The following is a 13,701-nucleotide window of genomic DNA, read 5'->3' as shown; positions in this document are numbered from 1 at the left end:
CCATTTTCTGCTGCTTTCCCAGGCCATAGCAGAGAGCCGGGTCGGAAGTGGAGCAGCCGAGAATCAATCCAGCGCCTATCTGGGATGCTGGCACTGCAGGCAGCGGCTTTACCCACTAAGGCACAGCACTGGTCCCCAAACTAAGTTTCTTAAAGCTGTTTGCTGTATAAAAATAACGCAAGCAACCTAAATGTTAGTTAATAAGAAACAAGTTAAATCTATTTCCATGTAATGAAATACTATGCAGCTATTAGAAGAAAGATGCAGATCTGTGGTAAAAATAAAGAATTGTGCCTTGAGACTGTTGTTAAAACAGTAAGATGAGGAAGAATATTATGGTATATTTTCACTTGTGATTTTACAAGGCAAAATATATATATATATACACACATATATATATATATACACACACACACACAGACTATCTCTAGAGGAATCCCACAAAAATTGGGCATCTCTCAAGAGAAGAATTTGTGTCTGGAGGACAAGACTGAGATGACAACTTACTTATCATATCATAGCCTTTCATATAGTTTGAGTTTTGGCTAAGCATTTATTGAATCTCTTTAATAAGTTTTTAAAAGATAAGTATTAGTTTTGAAACAATAGAAAGGCAAGTATAAAAAATATGCAAATAACTACTTGGGAAATTTTAAGTGACAAATGACCACCCTGTGATGTCATTCAGAAGGTTTAGAAATAGGCCTTGAGATAGACTTGAACCTAAAAATGTGTTCAGAAAGTATTACCATGATCTAAGAAGGGCATAATCATACCCTGATGGTGCAAGCTAATGGCCACATCATTCAAGCAATTTTGAGATAGGGAGAGGAAAAAAAAGAGGTGATTATGGAAATAGAGAAAAAAGAAGGAAGAATGACATTCGATTATGTCTGGTTTGCAGTGAAAGCAAGATAATGGGTTTATAGGAGTTCAGAAAAAGTATTCAAATAACATGGTGTAAAGTACCATATTCTTAATGATTATGTTGCAGAAGTACCTCTTTTTTGCATAAATTCTTAGATGAGGAAAAGCGGCATGATGTATTAGAAAAGGCCATGAACCTGAATTCAGGAGACATTTAGTCTGGTCTCTGTTCTGTCATTAATTAGCAATGTAACCTTGAGAAGGTCACATTGTGTCTTCAGGCCTCAATTATATTGTCTGTAATATAAGGGGAGGGGGATGTGCAATAGATTCATAATTCCATAATCACATTTTTATCTGAAGAACACTGTTTTCAAATGAAATGTGAGTGCAAACAGTAAAACACATGAAAGCAGAGTAACTTTGTCTAAAACAGGGATAGGTGCCCCAGAGCCCAGCTGCAGAGTGTCTTTCTTTCCCATCATGGCCCTCTTCAATGGAACAAAATCAAAGCCCCAGGAATGAACAAAGTTCAATTTAAAACTATTTTACTAGAGGATTCCTAAGGTCGCTTTTCATAAGAACATTCCACAATTCTAGGAGGTAATTGATTCACAGGTTTAATCATGTTGTGAAATTTCTGCAGAAACATTTGCGGAAACAGTGGTGTGGTAGGAGGCTGTGCAGGGAATAATTACTTCAAAAAAGATTTATTAAGCATCTTTTCAGTGCTTGTTCCCCCCTCCCAGTGTCATAAAATACAAAGTTGGCAAAAGTGTGATCTTATCCCTCTCTGATTCTCACAGTCTATGAATTTCCTATAAAAATCTGCATAGGATTCTTTCAGTTTCTTGAAAACTGAATGAGCTTATGTCTTTTAATTATCTGGTAGCATTAATGTCTTTCATCTCCCCTTCTGAGATTCTAATTCCACATATAATGGAATTTTTGACAATGTTACCCATCTCTTCCAATATTTTTTTCTTGTTGTGTTTTAATTTGAATAGTTTTTTTTTTTTTTTCTAATCCTGTGGTCCACTGTGTCCAATTTGCTGCTGTATCCATCTGCTGAGTTCCAGGGTTCAGATACTGTACTTTTAGTTCTAAACTACCCAGTTGAATTTTTTTTTTTACATTCAAATATATATGTTCATCTTTTTCTCTATTTCCTTGGATACATGGATTATAATTATTTTTAAAGCTTTAGCTAATGTTAGTATCTGGACTATCTGTGGGTTTGTTTCTATTATCTATTTTTTCTCTTGGTTGTTGTTAATGGCTATTCTTCTCATGTATAATCATTTTTGACTGTATGCAAGACATTGTATATTTAAAAAAAGCTGCAGAGTCTTCAAATGATACTAACTCCCAGAGAAGAAAGTTCTTTTTTCCCCTAGATAGGCAGGTAGTGTGAGAGGCTGATCAGCTGAATAAAATCAGAAATGGAGCTTATCAGTACTGGGCTGTAGCATTCAATTCTGCCCTTCAAAAACATTTTTTAGCTTAGCTCTGACATTTTACTTTACTCAAATTCAAAATATAGTAATGTATTAAGGCCATGTATTAAATATATTGGAGGGCCCCTATGCTAACAATTTTGTTTGTCAGACCACACAGATACTAAAATATAAGATAGTTCCCTGTCCCTTCTAGATTGTCAGTTTCAGCTGCATATGATGTAGCCCAGGTAACATCAGTTCTCATTTCAGGGTTCTTATCTGTTGCTCAGTTGTTTTCATGCATTTTGCCACAAAAGATCTTCATTTTTTATGTCTTCAAGACTGGAATTTTTCATTCTCCTTTCAAGATTCCTTTGGCCAAATATTTAAACTCTCATACAACCTTAGATTCATCAATTCCTGGAAATGGCCTGTTTGAGAGCCCTCAGAGCTACAAATATTATCACTTTGGCTTCATTGCCCACTAGAAACTTTGCTTTTTCTCTTTTCTATAACAACATTGTCCTTACACTAAGAGTATCCCCAGGGAAAAAATACTTCTCATCAGTTTATCAGCTTACCACCTATCAGTTCACCTCTCCATTGAAGTTTATTCTGTCTTGTTTTCCTGAGACTTCTGAAAATATGACTTGTACAATTTATCTAGCTTTGTGTAATTTCAGTGAAAATATTAATTTGCAATAACACAGTACACCCTATTCAGTAGCAGAAATACATAATTTAGATTTTTTTTAAAGATTAATTTATTTATTTACTTGAAAGGCAGAGAGAGGCAGAACAGAGATCTTCCAGGCACTAAATAACTCCACAAATGGCTTCAACAGCCAAGTCTGGGCCAGTTTGAAATCAAGAGCCAGGAACTCCATCCTGGTCTCCAAGATGTGTGGTATGGGCCCAAGAACTTGCGCCATCATTGCTGCCTTCTCAGGTGTATGAGCATGAAGCTGGATCAGAAGCAGAGCAGCCAGGAATCAAACCAGCACTCCAACAAGGGATGCCGCATTGCACATGGTGGCTTAACTTGCTGCACCATATCCCCGGTGCTAGTTTAGATTTTTGAGCAACTTAAAGTCTAAGCAACATTAGAAAATTTTTAAATTTGAATGGATGTACTTTATTATACATTAGCAGGTGTTTTGAGGTTTTCCTCCAAATTGTTTGTAACAACATGGCACAGGAGCCAGTGTTGTGACACAGCATATTAAGCCACCACCTGCAACACTGACATCCCATCCAATCCAGCTTCTTGCTAACGCACCTGTGAAGGCAGCAGAACACGGCTGAAGTACGTGGGCCCTTGCCACCCACTTGGGAGACCAGGGTAGAGTTCCAGGCTCCTGGCTACAGCCTGGCCCAAACCAAGCTGTTGTGGCCATCTGGGAAGTGAACAATGGATGGATGATTTCTCTCTCTTGCTCTCTGACTCTCCCTCTCCCTATCTGTTTCTATCTGTTACTCTGCCTTGAAAATAAATAAATCTTAAAAAAAAGAAAGCATGGCGCATTCTCTGATTCTGTAGGATATATACCATTGACAAATACACTGTAATTCAGACTAAAATTTAGTTGTGGATATACAACTAGTAGGTATAATTAGTTGTTATCTTTAGCCAAGAAAAATATAGAATTCTGTAAAACACATAAACCCTTCATAATTTTCTTTAAAGGTTTATTTATTTATTTGAAAGGCAGAGCTACAGAGAGAGAGAGAGAGAAAGATCTTCTACCTGCTGGTTCACTCCCCAAATATGAATTCTGGATCACATGGGAGGTAGGTGCCCAACCACTTGAATCATCTTTCACTGCTTTTCCAGGCCATTAGCAGGGAGCAGGATTGGAAGTGGAGCAGCTAGGACTTAAACTGGCACCCAAATGGGATCCCAGTGTCACAGGCAGCAGATTAACCCTCCAAGCCACAATACCAGCTCTAACATTTTGTGATTTTTAAAGAATAATCATATAGGATATAATTATATTAAATTAGATACTAACTTTATAGGCTATGAAAAATAACCATACAGTAACCATAAGAAGTATACTGAAGAAAAAAGTAGCAATTTCTACTGTTGTATATAAAATATAAGAAGTATAATTTTTGTTATGCTCTGAAACTCTAAGCCACTGGTGGTGCTATCATTTTTTAACCCTAGAATATATCAAACTCATTTCAAAGTATTTCTTCAATTAACTCGAGGATATCCATCATGCTAAAATGTTTAGAGTACCTTTAGGGTTTAAGAAATTGTGTGTATGTGCGTAAAGGTGTATTTAAGAAGTTTGCTTTGCATACCTCAGATTACTTGGGTTTTATTTTATTCTTTCTATTGTTCTCCGTTTTGTTGTATCTTAATCAGAATAATATTTGTAAAGCAATTTAAAACTAGATTAAAATTTAACCTGTGAAAAGATTGCTTGAAAAATGAATGGACTCCCTCTGCCATTCTATTTTTCTTATGCCCATTACTTCTTGGGCCTAACAAGCAATATGACCCATTGTTTGCATGTACTTTCAGACAGCTTTTTACTATACCAGTGTTTCCTTGCTGCATCAGAGTTATCTAAATTCTATCTAAGTTAAATTATTTTTTTAAAGATTTATTTATTTATTTGAAAGTCATAGGTACACAGAGAGAGGAGAGGCAGAGAGAGAGACGTCTTCCATCCGATGGTTCACTCCCCAGATGGCCACAACGACCGGAGTTGCGCCGATCCGAAGCCAGGAGCCAGGAGCTTCTTTTGGGTCTCCCACATGGGTGCAGGGGCCCAAGGACTTGGGCCATCTCCTACTGCTTTCCCAAGCCATAGCAGAGAGTTGGATCGGAAGAGGAGCAGTCGGGACTAGAACCGGTGCCCATATGGAATGCTGGCGCTTCAGGCCAGGGCGTTAACCCACTGCACCACAGCGCCGGCCCCCTAAGTTAAATTCTTAAATGCATTCACATGTTTAGATTCTACCTCAGATGGGGATCACTAGGAGTAGGCCTCCAAATCTGCATTTTTAATGTGCATTGAGGTGTGCAACAGCCAAGCACAATTACCCAGTGACTACTTTATAATAATAGCATAGGATGGTGTCAGCACTGACTTTTTTCCTGTTCATTTGAAGATGCAGTATTTCGATTTTCTTTTAAAATGGCCATAGCAGCTTTCTCCTTCAGTGCTGTTAAGGAGCTTGGCCTTGTTTTAAGCTCTTCTTCTCTCTGCCTATGTTGTTCAGATATCCTCTCTTGTTCCACACTGCAGCTCTCACTAAATGCTCCTCCAGTTTCTATATTTATTCCATATCCCAGGACTTAACTATACCTGTGTACAGGTCTTTACCTTTGATTTTTTTCCCCTTGGGATCTAGCTGGGCGAGAAACATGTTCCTTACAATTAGACGCATCACTCACCAACTGAAAGCACAGTGGCCTGTCATGCTCCCTCCTGGTCACTATGTTATCACGGTCATTGGAGTTAGGTCTTTTCCAAGGCCTTACCAAGTGGGAGAACTCAAGGCCCAGTATGAGAAGGTCCCCAGGGAACCTGCCTAATCTTCTTTTTTTATTATTAATTTTTTATTTAATAAATGTGAATTTACAAAGTGCAACTTTTGTATTGTTGTGGCTCCCCCCACCAACTTCCCTCCCTCCCGTGGCCCTCCCCTCTTCCACTCCCTCTCCCATCCCACCCTTCATCGAGTTTCATTTTCAATCACCTTCATATACAGAAGATCAACTTAGTATACACTAAGCAAGGATTTCAACAGGCTGCACTCACACAACCGCACAAGGTATAGGGTGTTGTTCGATTAGTAGTGTTGTCTTAAGTTTCATAGTAAAACACATTAAGGACAGAGATCCTACATGGGGAGCATGTACCCAGTGACTCCCTTTGTTGATTTAACAATTGGCACTCTTATTTATGACGTCAGCAATCCCCCGAGGCTCTTGCCATGAGCTGTCTAGGCTATGGAAGCCCCTTGAGTTCACCAACTCTGAACTTGTTTAGTCAAGGCCATATCACAGTGGAGGTTCCTTCCTCCCTTCGGAGAAAGGCGCCTCTCTCCTTGATGGCCTGTTCCTTCTGCTGGGGTCTTGTTCACCAGGATCTTTCATTTAGGTTGTTTTTGCCACTGTGTCATGGCTTTCCCTGCCTGTGAGACTCTCATGCTGCCTAATCTTCTGCATTTATTTTATCCCTGGACAGTCTAAGGCAAAGGATGTGCACTGAAGACAGGAACAAAACTTACCCTGTATTGTTCAGTATCAAGAATAACATTTAAGAGAAAGATATTTCTGTATGTACCCTTGATACCAGATTTTGAAGAAATCATGAAAGATGATAAAGCATTTGAATGTTACAATAGATGTAAAAAAATTAGTTTTAAAAGAATGTTTATTTGTACATTAACTGTTTATTTGAAATCATATAAACATTTTTTGTTTATTTGTACATAAAGTTTAGTAATATAAAAGTTGTATTCTAGAAAAGCAAAAGCGAGCAAGACATTTGTGGACAAACTGCCCAGTTTCAAATTTTCTCTTCATAACTTTGGCCAGATTACTATCACTTCATAAACCCTCTATGTTTGTATCTATACAATGGCTGAAAATAATAATCTTTGATACCTCATGATGTCTCAGCAAACTGTTTTTACTTAAGTATAACACATACAGAAATGTGCATAATTCACAAAAACATTGATGGGCTTTTTTATAAGTTGAACACACTTGTATACACGGACTCAAACCAAGAAACAAAATACTATAAATCCTATGCTCCTAGCTTCTTCTAGTCAGTAGCCTCTGACCAATGTTTACTTTTATGACCTCTATCATTGTAGATGAGCTTTGCCTATTTGTTACTTTATCTGTTCATATATATGTGGTCTTCAAAAAGTTTATGGAAATACACGTTATAAAAAAGCTATGCATGGATTACAGAATTTTTGGCACCAAGAATAAATTTATATTTTAATTCCATTTTCCTAAAAACTTTGCCCCTTTCTATAAAATCCTATGGATTCTTTTGTATTTGGCATCTTTCTCTCAGTGTTAAGTTTGGGAGGATCATCCTTATTGTTGCCTCTATTTATAGTGTGCTCATTATCACAGTTGCGTAGTATTCCCTTCTGTCAATATGTCACAATTGTTTTTTTCTATTTTGTCTTGTTTAGTTTTTAATCTGTAGCTCTTTAAACATTTTGCCATAGATATTCTTTTTTTTTTTTTTTTGACTGGCAGAGTGGACAGTAAGAGAGAGAGAGAGACAGAGAGATAGGTCTTGCTTTTCCGTTAGTTCACCCTCCAATGGCCGCTGCAGCTGGAGCACTGTGCTGATCCGAAGCCAGGAGCCAGATGCTTCTCCTGGTCTCCCATGTGGGTGCAGGGCCCAAGCACTTGGGCCATCCTCCACTGCACTCCCAGGCCACAGCAGAGAGCTGGACTGGAAGAGGAGCGACCGGGACTAGAACCCTGTGTGCTGGTGCCGCAGATGGAGGATTAGCCTATTGAGCCGCGGCGCCGGCTCACAGATAGTCTTATAGTAAATATGTAAACATGTCTTTTAGTAAATATGAGGGTTTTCCAAAAAGTTCATGGAAAATGTGTATTATGGAAAAACTATGCATGGATTTCAGAAAAGTTTTAAATTAAAATAAATGTATTTTTTAAAGATTCATTTTACTTATTTGACAGACAGTTACTAAGAGAGGTAGGCACAGGGGCCAGCGCTGTGGCCACTATAGTGGGTAAAGCTGCTACCTGCAGTGCCGGCATCCCACATGGGCACCAGTTCGAGTCCCAGCTGCTCTATTTCCAATCCAGCTCTCTGCTATGGCCTGGGAAAGCAGTACAAGATGGCCCAAGTCTTGGACCCCTGCACCCACGTGGGAGACCTAGAGGAGGCTCCTGGTTCCTGGCTTTGGATTTGCACAGCTCCAGCCATTGCAGCCAATTGAGGAGTGAACCACAGATGGAAGACCTCTCTCTTTCTCTCTCTCTCTCTCTCTCTCTGCCTCTCCTTCTCTCTCTGTGTAACTCTGCTTTCAGATACATAAATAAATCCTTTTAAAAAAATAAGAAAGAGGTAGACACACATAGACAAACAGGCCTCCCATCCGCTGATTCACTCCCCAGATCCCCACAATGGCTGGAGCTGAGCCAATCGGAAGTCAGGAGCCAGGAGCTTCCTTTGGGTCTCCCACGTGGATGCAGGGGCCCAAGAACTTGGGGCATACTCCGCTGCTTTCCTAGGCTCATTAGCAGGGAGCTGAATCAGAAGTTGAGCAGTCAGGACTTGAACTGGTGTCCATATGAGATGCTGGTGCTGCAGGCTGGGGCTTTAACCCATGGCGCCACAGTGCCAGCCCCCCCGAAAAATGTATTTTCAAATTCCATTTTCCACAAACTTTTTGATGTGCCCTCATATGTACACATTTCCATAGGATATATACTTAGGACAGGAACTGGTGAGTCATACAGCATGAGCATGTGCCTACTCAGCATTAGCAGATCTACCAAACAGCTTTCCAGTGTACCAGATTATACTCCTGCAAATGACATGAGAGGCCTGTTGTTCTGCATTTTCATAAACAATGCTATAATCGTTGTTTTATGTTAACTATTCTGGCAAGTCAGGATATTGGCTTGTGATTTTAATTTTCTCTTCCTTAATGGTTATTGCAGTTGAATACCTTTCACATGTTTTATTATGTCTGTTGTGAAAATTGAAAGATGTAGTTCTTGGGAAACTCTTTGCATACTGCTTGGGCACATAGCAAGTGCTCAGTAAAGCTAGGTTTCTTTATTTCTTATATCCTTACATATTTGATTATAATGTGGGACCACAGCATGATTTCAGTGTTGTGCATGCCTCCTTTTGATAATCATTACTCCTTGCCTCTTTGAGTTGCTATAGCAAAATGGCTCAAATAAATAGGCAAAAATTAAAGAAGAAAAGAAGCATATTTTATGGTTGTGTTTCTGTTTTAACTACTATGAACAACAGAACTTTATTTTATTGAGTATCACTGAATTAGCACAAAATATAACCTCATTAAATCATCATTTATCAATTTACACCTCACTAATGTAATCATTTGTGAAAGTAGCTATTAGGTAGTGGTGTCTCATTTTAGTTCTTCTGTAATTTCTAGATAGAAATTATTAAGTACATCAAGGGAGAATCCCATATGCTTGATGTACTATTATCTAAGTTCTCAAAATACTACAAGGGACATTTCCAAGTAGGCAGTAAGTAATAGAATAGTTTTCCCTTGCCATACCTTTTTTTTTTTTTTTAAGATTCATCCATTTATTTGAAAGTCAGAGTTGCAGAGAGGGAGATGAAGAGGGAAAGGGGAAAAGGGAGTAGGAGTTGGGGGAAGAGATCTTCCATCTGCTGATTCACTCCCCAAATGGCAGCAACAGCCTGGGCTGGGCCAAGCCAAGGAGCCAAGAGCTTCCTCCAGGTATCTCACATTGATGGCAGGGGCCCAAACACCTGGGCCGTGTTGCACTACCTTTCCCAGGCCATTAGCAGGGAGCTGGATCAGAAGTGGAACAACCAGGACACAAGCAGGCAGCCATAAGGATGCTGGTGTTGCAGGCAGCCCCAGCAGCCAAACCACAACACCGGCCCCTCCCTTGGCATATTTTAAAGGGAGTTTTCCTTCTTGACATTTATAATTCAGTCTTGAGTTAAAGAGGGACATAGCAACAATTTCTAGTCAGGAAAATCAAAAGATGAGCATGAATTGTCTCTGATTAAAGGAAGTGGAGGACTCTAAAGACTGGGGACCCAACCTTGTAAGTGAAATGGCATCCTTTCAAGAATTTAGAACCAGGAATGACATTGCAGAGACCACAAACTGGCCTTAAATTTTGAGCTGTCTAAACAGTGCCAGCAGGCAGGCATCAATCAGTGCCACCCAGCATATGGACAAGAAAATTTATCCAAGCAAAGTAGCATTTATTTTTTGAATTATTGAATCATTTGTTGTTTCTTCTGCATGAATGCTGAATACTGAAGCCCCAGACATATCCTCACACATATATTTAAAATGTATGTTTATAAAGAAATTCACTGGTATGGGACATAGCACAAACTGTACAAATCACAAAGTTTAATTTTTCTCACTTGTGAGATTATCATGGACTTTGAATATATTATTTAACACAGATACTTTGGATTGTCTTATAAAGCAGTAATTTGAACCACTACTGAGAACTGACCACAAAACCTAAATACCATTTGAATCAGTAAATATTTAAGTACTCATGGACTGGATGAAATGTTGCCTTTGGTGCTCTGATGGAAGCAGTGAGATTTATATATACACATACATACATACATACACAGTTTTCTGTCAAAGCAAGATGAGGAAAGTTTTCTCAGGCCTGGAGCAGCTTGATTAAATGATTTAGAGTGACTGTTTTCAACAAGGATCATTTTGCCCCTAAGGGGACAGTTGGAAATATCTGGAGGCATTATCAAATACAGAAGGGCAAAAGGGCAGGTAGACACTGCGGTGTTACGTGATGTCCTACAAAGCACAGAGTAGCCCCCCTCAACATGAAAGATCTCGTTAGCCTAAAACATTAATGGTACTGAAGTTCACAAATTCTGATTTACAGCATTTAACCTTGTCCCTAGCATCCAGAAAAGGAGCTGCTGTATAGTGGACTATCAATAAATATGCATTAAAGAATGAGCCAAACTATAGTTAGTTACCTGTTCAATAGGACATTTATATAATACCAAATTAGTAAATGGTACATTAATATAGATTATACCTCAATAAAGCTGTTAAAATGCAATAGTCATTTTACATTTTTGAATATAATATTTGAATTTTAACATTGTTGTGTAAATTATTTCCATTGTGTAATTTGATGAAGTAGAAAACAGGTTGGCAGACATGAATTCAAACTTCAATGACTCTCATTTTCTTGGACTGTAAAGTAGAATAAAAGTAAATAATTATGGATAAAAGTACATAACTAGGGGTCAGCATTAAAGTATGGCAGATAAAGCAATCACCTGAAGCATTGGCATCCCATAAGGTGCCGATTCAAGTCCTGGCTGCTCCACTTCCAATCCAGCTTCCTACTAATGTGCCTGGGAAAGCAGTGGAAGATGACCTAACTCCTTGGGCATCTGCACCCATGTGGAAGAAGCTCCTGGCTCCTGGCTTTAGTCTGGCCCAGCCTTAGCCATGTGGCCATTTGGGGAATGAACCAGCAGATGAAACATTCTCTCTCTCTTTCTCTGTCTCTACTCTCTCTCTAGAACTAGCCTTTCAAATAAATAAATAATATTTTATAAAAAGTACATAATTAAAATGTACTCATTCTATAATAATAGCTGCTTTAGTCATAGTATAATGTGGGGTATTGTCATGTGGATTCATTGGGTTATATGTTATCCCTTGGTACTATTGTTAGGCAAGATTGATTCCTGTTTAATTAAGGAAATATTTTACTCTAGACTACCATTCATTGGGTCACCTAAAAGGACATTTTGTAGTTTTGTCAATAATATCAGTCTTTTCAGTGTAGAGAATTTCTACATGTCAGGCACTGTACTAAACACTTTGGAAGAATTTCTTTAATCCTCATACAACATGATGAGTTTGGATATCATGCTCAAGGAAGTGTGGCCGCACAGGTACCAAGTGGCAGACACACAGTGTCAGCAATACATGTGTCTTATTCCAAAACCAAACTCTTTTCCACTGTGAATGATTCTCCTGGAGCAATCTTAAGAAAGTGTAGCTTGTCTTTTTGGCTGGAACCAGGGAGGGTGCTGAAGAGAAGAAGAAGATTCCTCCTGTGCCACAAACTCTTAAGAAAAAAACAGGAATTTTGCAGAGCTGAAGATCAAGTGCCTGAGAAAGAAGTCTGCCCAAAAGATGTTTCAAAAGGCAAGGAAGAAGCTTCTCTTTGAAAAAGCTAAGCACTGTCACAAGGAAAACAGGCAGATGTACAGAACTGAAATTGAAATGGTGAGGACAGCAAGCAAAGCTGGCAATTTCTATGTACTTACAGAACCCAAATTGGCATTTGTCATCAGGATCTGAGGTATTTGTGGTGTGAACCCCAGGGTCCAAAAAGTGTTACAGTATCTTTGCCTTCTCCAGATCTCCAATGGTACCTTTGTTAAGCTCAACAAGAGCTGTGCTGAGAATTTTCAAACAAACCATATATTGCACAGGGGTATCCAAATCTGAAGTCAGTTAATGAACTAATTTACAAGTGTGGCTATGGCAAAAGCATTAAGAAGTGAATTGCCTTGACAAGCCGGCGCCGCGGCTCACTAGGCTAATCCTCCGCCTAGCGGCGCCGGCACACCGGGTTCTAGTCCCGGTCGGGGCGCCGGATTCTGTCCCGGTTGCCCCTCTTCCAGGCCAGCCCTCTGCTGTGGCCAGGGAGTGCAGTGGAGGATGGCCCAGGTGCTTGGGCCCTGCGCCCCATGGGAGACCAGGAAAAGCACCTGGCTCCTGGCTCCTGCCATCGGATCAGCGCGGTGCGCTGGCCGCAGCGCGCCGGCCGCGGCGGCCATTGGAGGGTGAACCAACAGCAAAGGAAGACCTTTCTCTCTGTCTCTCTCTCTCACTGTCCACTCTGCCTGTCAAAAAAAAAAAAAAAAAAAAAAAAAAAAAAAAAAAAAAAAAAGAAGTGAATTGCCTTGACAGATAACAGTCTGATTGCCCAATCTCTTTGTGAATAAGGAATCATCTACATGGAAGATCTGATTTATGGAATCTGTATCATTGGAAAAAATGTCAAGGAAGCAAATAACTCCCTGTGGCCCTTCAAATTATATTCTCCTTGCAATGGGATGTAGATAAAGACCACACATTTTGTAGAAGGTGGAGATGCTAGCAACAGGGAAGACCAATTAACAGGATTATCAGAAGGATGAACTAAGCTGTCTATCATGATATTTTTGTAATTTTATCAGGTAATAAACAGCAGCTACTATTAAATTGAAAAAAAAAAGAAGAAAGCTTCCTCAAAGCTGGGCAGAATATAGATATGTAGGAAAAAAGGGGGAGGGCTAATAAAGATGGAATGGCAGTGAAAGTAAACATTGTCATGTGCAAAGTTGTATATTAAAGCACTGTTTTTAATAGTCCAATATTGCAATCAACTGCCATAACCTCATTAGGGAATTGGATAAATAATATAGAACATATTAAATAATATGCTCTTACATAGAAATAATAAATAACCATTGTAATCAATGAAGCAGATCTCTATGTATTGATGTAAGTAACTTTTTTTACAAACATGAAAGCAGGCTATGGGATGAGGTGTACACCTCTCCCCTTGTTTGTGTGTATTGGAAACAGTCACAATTGTACACATGATTGGGAACAGTGCCTGTAA

The 13,701-nt window shown here is 39.2% G+C and overlaps 1 pseudogene; it reads left to right on the top strand.

The window, feature by feature from the left end:
• The first annotated feature begins 12,114 nt into the window (after nt 1–12,114).
• On the top strand, nt 12,115–13,239 carry LOC149124307 (large ribosomal subunit protein uL30-like; annotated as a pseudogene).
• The last annotated feature ends 462 nt before the right edge of the window (nt 13,240–13,701 follow it).

This window comes from Oryctolagus cuniculus, chromosome 10, assembly GCF_051225735.1.
Source record: "Oryctolagus cuniculus isolate XC-2025 breed Fujian yellow rabbit chromosome 10, ASM5122573v1, whole genome shotgun sequence".
Lineage (NCBI taxonomy): Eukaryota > Metazoa > Chordata > Mammalia > Lagomorpha > Leporidae > Oryctolagus > Oryctolagus cuniculus.
This window is presented reverse-complemented; position numbering and strand designations above follow the sequence as displayed.